Source organism: Dipodomys spectabilis, unplaced genomic scaffold (assembly GCF_019054845.1).
Source record: "Dipodomys spectabilis isolate Male_0828 unplaced genomic scaffold, ASM1905484v1 ptg000094l, whole genome shotgun sequence".
Lineage (NCBI taxonomy): Eukaryota > Metazoa > Chordata > Mammalia > Rodentia > Heteromyidae > Dipodomys > Dipodomys spectabilis.
The window spans coordinates 17170807-17179487 of NW_024870771.1; the positions used below are offsets into that span (position 1 = coordinate 17170807).

Below are 8681 nucleotides of genomic sequence, written 5' to 3' on the forward strand. Positions count from 1 at the left end.
ACTTCGCCGTTAAGTTCTTGTGACCTGCTAAATGACTCGTTTTATTCCAAGGCCTGAGCTGGAGCTAGCCGCTCCTCCGAGCTTTGTCGGTATCCAAGATGGAGATCACCGGTGCTGGGGGGGGGGAGGGGTGGCCTTCCCTCCTCTGCTCCCAGAGGAGTGAGGAAGTGGGGCTTCTACTCACGCGGAGTCTTGGATCCCGGGTCGTCACTGGTCTGCAAAGTGCAGGATGAAGTTGTCCGCTCCTTGTCGGTTCTTGCTGGTGTTGAGTAGAATCCGCTCGTCTGCTGCGTCTGGCTCCTTCGTCCCGGACTGCGTCTCAGGTATGCCTCCGCGGCGGTGGTCGCCGCTGCGACCCTGCCGCCGCAGCGGCAGCTGCTCAGATGTGTCTGCTTGGCTTCCCCTCTCTTGACTAACTCTCTGTCCTGTGATGGCACACTTGGTGTGATTCTCTGGCTTGGGACTGTTCACTGGAACTCTGAAACTGTTTTCTATGCAAGAGCTTGTTCAGATTCCAGCTTCTCCTCCGCCATCTTCCCGGAACTCTCTCTAAATTTGTCTTGTTTTTGACCCTGGAATGTGCTTCTGCCCCTGCGGTGGGGTCTTTCCTGACAGTAATGCTGAAGGATGCTGATGACCTCCTCTTCAAAGATGCCTTTCGTGACCCCATCAGATTCAGGAACATGAATGTGCCTCTAAGTTCCAACAGAAAATAGCCATCCCCAGTCCAGCTCTTGGCACATGCTCTGCATTGCAATCACTGAGATGTCTGCTTCTCTAAACACTCCTTGACCTTATTAAAAGCAAGAGCCACGTCTTCTCTTGCTTCATACTCCTAAGCCAATCTCCAGCACATGGGATCCTTAATACATAATAAATTTAAAAGTTCAATAAATAATGACTCAGGCCCAAAAGACAAAGACAGAAGGAAGAGGAAAGAAGGAAGGATTCATTCAGAGAGACTAGAACATAATCTTAACCTGAATGGTTTGTCTACATTGATGGACACTTTATTCTACATTTTGCCAACTGGGAAAACTTAGAGTTGGCTCATCCTTACACTGGCTGCCATATGACACACAAATTCAGAGAACAGATACAACTTGACCTGCAGCACATTGTCATCTATAGTGCAGTAGTGTTCAGAAACAGAAAGCAGATAGGATTGACATTTATCTAGATAATTTTTAAAATCATATATTTAATGCATTTACCCATTCATCAATCCATAAAAACAGTCAAATAGCTAGATATTTTTAAAGCAAAAGCAGACTATTGGAAAGAAAAAACAAACTCAAGTTTGAAAATAGCATCTACTAAGCATCTACCACCTCCAAGTTCTGTGACTTTGGACAACTTGGGAAAACTATGGAATCTCTGTTTCCTAATACATAAAACAGAGTTAAAAGCTGGGTGCTGGTTGCTCACACTTGTAATCCTAGCCAGCCCAGACAGGAAAGTGTGTGAGACTCTTCTCTCCAATTAAGCACCAAAAAAGCCAGAAATGGAGCTGTGGTTCAAGTGGTAGAGTGCTAGCTTGGAGCAATGGTCAAGGTGAGTTCAAACCCCAGTGCCTACCCACCTCATCCACATACACAAAGAAAAAAAGAGTTAATAAAAGATGATGAGTAGGTGACCTTATGTCTAAATATACTAGAGATATTTGTAAACACTCAGATATTTTGAAGCTACATAAATGAAAACATTGGAACTGTGGCATGTCTAAACTTTCTGGTAGTTGTTTGTAAGTAATGGTACACACTGTGTAGTTATGTACCATAATATCAGTGATGGTAATGGGTTATAGTTAGTACCCCCTTTTATGGATACCACAGATTGGTGAGAACAGCCTTTCTGAGTTCCTAGAGGGCCAGTTCACTACGCTGCATGTCTGGAGCAATGTTACCCACAGCCAAATTTACGTTTCTACAGGTTCTGTGTGCGCTTCACTTTCTCATCCACTGTCGTCACTGGTCAAGGGTAAAAGGAGGGAAGACAGATTGAGTTTCACCAAGATATAGATTCTTATAAACAGAAAGGACATGCTCCTTATCTCTCTTCAGGGGAAATATGAAATAAACAAGCAGCTTTGAGTGTCCCTGCTGAAAAATCAGTTATTCAACACTGGTATTCTGAGGCCTGGTGGGGAGGAGCATTTTGAATGTCTCCCTCTCTTCTTCATTTACTTGTTGAGTTAGGATCTTTCCTGAGGGTCTGCTTGAAGACAAGTACAATATCTTGTTCACCTGTAATCCCAGCATCTCTCATAGAATCAGACCCATAGAAGACAAACCAAGAACAAATGACTCAATCAATAAAGAATATTGTAACTTTTCAAGCTTGTTTAATTTTTTAAGAAACCATTTGTATCTGAAAGCAGACAACTTAGACTTGTCCTTATTTCTCTCTCTTATCACATCAAGAGACTCCACTTAAGTAGCTCTTATTCAAAATTCTTACTAGAAGAACTGTATATGCATAATGAGATTTTCTTTTTCTTCTTTTTGTCAGTCATAGAGTTTGAACTCAGGGCCTGAGCACTGCCCCTGAGTTTTTTCTTTTTATTCAAGGTTAGCACTTTAGCATTTTGAGGCACAGCTCTACTTCTGGTTTTCAGATGTTAATTGGAGATAAGAGTCTCATGGGCTTTCCTACCTGGACTGGCTTCGAACTTCGGTCCTCAGATCTCAGCCTCCTGAGTAGCTAGGATTACAGACTTGAGCCACCAGTGCCTGGCTTTATTTTAAGGATGAGACATAGGCTAAACATAAAATTTACTTCAGTGTCAGGTATCTCAGACACATAGCCCGAGGGTAATTTTATACAATATTTCAAATAATTGAGATCACCAAACAGAGTTTTATAATATGGAATTTTTGCTTGTGGCATCGAGTTAGTGCTCTAAAAGTTTCATATTTTCATATTAAAGATGCTGAATGTATACACTAAAGCCAGTGTACAGCGCTACACCAGGCCTATAGGAGCTGCTCCCTTGCTCCTATCAGGGCTCCCTGTCTTGGGCCAGGTGGTGGGAAGAAGACGTGTGGCTGTACTGTCCAGCAATGTGGATTCTGTAGCTCCAGGGATCTAGCCACACATCCACATGAGAGCAACTGGTAAGTACACACACAGCTGCTACCTGTTCTGCCACATGGCCTCCACACATGGCTACCCATACCCCATGCTGCATGCAGGCTCAACATATCAGAACCTTTCTTCTACACTATTAAATACTTGTCATAACTTTTTGTTCTGAAATCTCCTCTTCCTCCTCAACCTCAGTATTTCCCCCACTTTTCACATTGAATGATTCCTTCTCACCATCCCCTGGCAACATGGGCCATCATCATAAGTCTTAAGAACACCATGCCATGAAAGGCCTATGCTCAGTTTCACTTTGAGACCCCTTGAGATCAGGGATGAGCTCATTTTTATCCAAGGCATCATGGCTTTTTGAGAAGAAATTTCAGGAAGATATCTGACTATAACAAAAAAATGGTTTTCCCAACAGATCAACTAATGTCAAGAGAATGAGGGGTGCTTTTTAGGAAAACAACGTAAGAACTTCCTGAATAGATTTAACTTAGGGTCCATCATCCCTGTGCCATGGAGACACGTGGCACAGTGTCTCCTTATGTCACTTCTTGATTAAAAAGTTCACTCTATAAATGTTAGGAAGTGACCCAAGAACAGAAGGAAAATGAAGAATATCTGAGAGTGATTTTTTAATGTGGTACTGGAGGTTGAACCACAGCCAACGTGCCTGCAAGCAAGTGCTCTGTCAGTGAGCTACACCCCTATCCCAATGTGTGTGTTTTAATGGGCAGCCAAATAGAAAAAGAAATGAAAGCTTTCTTTGGGACTCTGGCTTTTATGGATTGATGACAGTGATGTGGAGGATTTGACCTTTCATGATGCTTATGTAATATGCATGTGTCTCTCACAAAGGTTCCAAGCACATAGAAACTTTATTTAAATCTAATTTCCTTTGTTCAGGAACTTAGTGGAAAGTTCTTTCAACTATCCAATTTTTGTGGCAATCAGAATTATATTTGGAAGAGGTGACTGATGTAGCCTGCTGAATGGTACTGAGAGTTAAAAAAAAAATAAGAGACAGTTGGAGGTCTTGGTTCCAAAGATACCCACTAGCCATTTAAGGCAAAAATACATCAGCCTCAAAGCCTCAAGTTCGATTTATAGAGGAGCTTGCATTGCAATGTTATGCTTTGAACAAGACTATTACCTCTCAGCATTAATACATAGCTAAGATGTATAAAACATAAAGGCTTTCAAATGCATGCTCAGAAACACGAGAGATATCTCCATAGAATAATTAAAGAATAGAAATACAAGCAAAGAGCAGTAAAGCAGAAAACCTACAGAACTACAGGACTAGAAGATAAAAGTGAGAAATTCATAGGATGTGTCTGAAAACATAACACCCACCCCCCCAACATTTCACAGATCCTCACTAAACAGAACAGGAGAGGTAAGGCCCACTACTTGGAAGCAAATACCAAGGAAGATTCATCTTGTCCAAAGCAGAAATCCGTGCAAGTGATTTTCCATCTTGTCCTAAGGATCAACAGAAAGTTCACAAGCATCTGTTGGCTCATTATTACTAGAGAAATGGAAACACCAAAGCACCAGTATAATACATAATCCTCCTTTGGAGATCTCAGAGGTAGAAAGGGAAGTAGCCACAAAACCACTAGACAAATGAAGAGAGGAAGGGTGACAGATACAGTTATAAAATTAATGCATATTCTACAAAATTAAAAAAGTTGAAGGAAAGGATGAAGATGGGAGAGGTGATGGAGAATGATGAAAGGGGTAAGGCATCACAATTCATTGCATTCACATACTGTTTTACTGAATGGCAACTCCTTTGTACAACTACTAAAAGATTAAAAGGAATAAATTAAGTCATAACTAATGTCAGAAAAAACACGACACTAAATGAAGAGGCAAGAAAGAGAGAGAGAGAAACAGAGAGGCATACAGAGAGACACACACACAGAGAGACAGAGACTAAGATAGTGATAGAGATTATTCGAGATGAAATCACCAAACATCACCAAAAGCCTAATAATTATGGGGCTGGGAATGTGGCTTAGTGGTAGAGTGCTGGCCTAGCATGCATGAAGCCCTACGTTGGATTCCTCAGTACCGCATAAACAGAAAAGTCCAGAAGAAGCACTGTGGCTCAAGTGGTAGAGCACTAGCCTTGAGCAAAAGAACCTCAGGGACAGTGCCCAGGCCCCGAGTTCAAGCCCCAGGACTGGAAAAAAAAAAAAGCCTAATAATTAAAATAATAAAAGCTTTCTCCCTAAATAAAATGAAAATAATCAAGAAATCTTAAAGTGACTTTAGAATGTGAATATGGTTCTGGGAAAGTTGCAGATCTAGATTTCAGGGCAATGATTGAAAAAAATGAAGTAAATTACACACAAAAGTAGCGCTTTTAAAAGATAATATGGTATTATAGAAATGTAAAGAACTTTATGAGCTAAAGCCCAGAGAAGAAAGAGTCCTGATAAAAGCAGCCCGAGACTGCCTGCTTTTTCCCACAGGTTCATTTTCTACATTTTGGATTTGGTTGAAGATCTGATCTTGCGAGCACAGGGGATTTGTTAGGAGAAAGAGAAATATGCAACATTTCTGAAAGTTATGGCAGGGCTGGCAGGAAATTTTGGAAATTTTAGTAACTATTTTAATGGATAACTGGCTTTCTGTTTAAGAAATTTTCAAAATTCTAGTGATCAGTGCAAGTCTAGGCAACTTTGATAAAATAGGAAAAAAAAATCTCTGAGACTATCACAATATTTAGAATTTTTTTTTCTCCTGCTTGAAAACTGTGGCTCACCTCAAACACATGCCAGTTTTTCTTCCCAAAACATTTTCAAATTTGGAAGGGACAGAACTTCAAACCTCTGAAGTCTGAAAGTAGATTTTCCCCAGCGTTTTCAGATTAAGAAGATAGGAACCTGCCAGCCTGTCAATCAAAAGTTCAAGGAAGATTATTCCAAGAAATGGAATGGAAACAGAGGTGAGAGAAATGAATCTTACTAAAGCAGCCCAGCTTAGCCCTGATTAGATCAAGCTGGTGATCTCCTTACTGATTTGCCTGAGAGACAGGGAGCTTATGCTAGTGGAAGATATTATCTTGAAACTCTACAATTCCTCTTAATAAAATGGCTGGCATCTAATGAAAATTTCTAGGTGTGTGACTTTATAAAAATGAATCAAATGGACATTCTTGGGCTATGGAACACAACATGCAATGCCAGGAATTTTTAGGTAGGAATTTGATGCTAAGTGAAGAGAAAATATCCAAACTGAAGCTCAGAAAGGAAATGGAGAGTGAAATAGAACATAGGAAACACAGGAAGTAATTTAAAGAGCCGAGGTACCATATCTGGGGTTCCACACAGAGGAGAGATAATAAGGATGGGGTTTATATGTAGAAAACATTTACAAAGTTGATGAGAGATGACCACAGACTTTTAAGTTTCAAGCAATGCAGACACACACACACACACACACACACACACACACACACACACACACACACACACACACACACACCACTTCAGTTTATAGTAAATCAAACAACTAAATAAATCAGAGAGGAAAAATATCAAAGTATCAAAGCATGTGCAAGAGGCAGGGGCAGGCCCTGCTGCTTTTGGATGATCAGTAATAAAACCAAAGGCTAACTTTGCAGCTAGAAAACAATAAAATAGCAGAAAATATCTTTCAAATTCTGGGAAAAACTTTTCCAACCTAGAATTTTCTTTCCACCAAAATACTTTTTTGGTATGTGTTTATTTGAAATTTCAGCAAAGAAGTATAATCCTTCAAATGTAATGCTTAGATGTACAACAGATTAGATACAAAGAGCAAATTGAGAAATGTGAGCAAGTTTTAAGGACATAAGCCAGATTTACACAGGAGGATAAAGATACTGGATATAGTGAACTTAAACTAACCTGTGCTTACAGAAAAATTTATAGTGTTAAATGAATTTATTGAAAACTGAAGGCTGGACGTGGTAGCCTATGCCTGTGCCCTCAGCAATTTGGGAAACAGAAACAAGAGGATCACATTCAGAGGCTAGGCTGAGCAAAGTTAGTGGAGAACTGATCTGAAAAATAAAAAAACTAAATGCAAAAGAACTAGGAGTCTGGGGGTGGCTCTAGTGGTAGGCACTAAAAGAAAGAAAAGTGCTAAGTGCTCATTTCAAAAAATTAGAGAAGTATTAACAACTTAAAGCACTGTGAGAGTATTGATGGTGATAGAAACACCAACAATAGATTAGAAACAGAAGTAATAAATCAATCAGCCACAAAAAGTTATTTCTTTTAATCACAGGCAACTTTATCAAGCTCAAATAAATCTAAAATTGAGGAAACAATATTAGAGATTACAAATAAGACAAAACTATAGGCTCTAGAGATTTAATGCATGTATATTCATGTGTATGTATATAGTATATAATATATGATATATTAGTATATATATTCTATCTGTATATGCATTCATATCTATATGCATTCATATTCATTTCATATATTTATACATATGAACATGTTAATTTTTATATAAAAGAACATATATAAATATATAATATATAAAAATATTTTAAAATCAATTTTAAAAGTCAGAATGGTCAACTGTTTGGTTTTTTTTTAGTCCAGTCGTGGGGCCTGAACTCTGAGCATGGGCGCTGTCTCTCAGCTCTTCAGCTCAAGGCTAGCGCTCTACCACTTGAGCCACAGCGCCACTTCCGGCTTTTTTCTTTTTTGCTTATGTGGTGCTGAGGAATCGAACCCAGGGCCTCATGCATGCAAGGCAAGTGCTCTACCACTGAGCCACCTTCCCAGCCCCAGAATGGTCAACTGTTTAGAAAGATAAATTACAAATATGGGCTAGGGAGAAAACAAAAAAACTAAATGTTCTTTAATCAATATAATGGAATAGGTAATGATGATGATGATGATAATTGATAGCACTAGATAGTTTTCGGCTGAGATTTTACAAACCTTGAAGGAATGTATAAACTCTATCTTCCCAAATGGCTTCAAAGAATCTAAACAGAAGGATGTGTTCCAACATTTATTACGATGTAGCTTGAACCTATCACCAAGCTGGATCCACCTAGGCAAGAAGGGTCAGAGGGGTAAGAGGGGTTAGAATTCCCTGGGTACATTCATTCATGCAAAATGATTCAAAATACAACAGATGTACATCACATTCATAATTTTTGAAGGTTTCTTGAATTTTTATTTTATCTATAAATATGGCCATTCAGTTTACTCAGTAAAAGAAAATGTAATGCTTCATGAATGTGTGTGCTATTCTTGTGCAGCTTTCATAACTAATCTCTGTATAGTTTCAATTTTAGCATATGTGCCACCAAAGTGAGCATCACAGTCATAATTTTAAAAACGAAATTGTGTAAAAACAAATAAAGTAAGCTAGATGCCAGTGGCTCACGTCTGTAATCCTAACTACCCAGCAGGCTGAGCTCTGAGGATCACGTTTGATGCCAGCCCAGGCAAGAAAGTCCATGAGACTCTTATCTACAACTAAACAGAGAAAAAGCTCCAAGTGGTGCAATGGATCAAGTGGTAGAGTGCTAGCCTTGAGCAAAAAGGAGTTCAGGGACAGCACTTTGA

General features: G+C 39.4%; 1 non-coding gene across 1 annotated transcript; it reads right to left on the reverse strand.

Annotated features, from left to right (window-relative positions):
- Positions 1 to 8326: 8326 nt before the first annotated feature.
- Positions 8327 to 8431, reverse strand: LOC122112481. The gene has a single exon (XR_006148212.1). It is a non-coding gene; the product is annotated as a U6 spliceosomal RNA (small nuclear RNA).
- Positions 8432 to 8681: the final 250 nt, after the last annotated feature.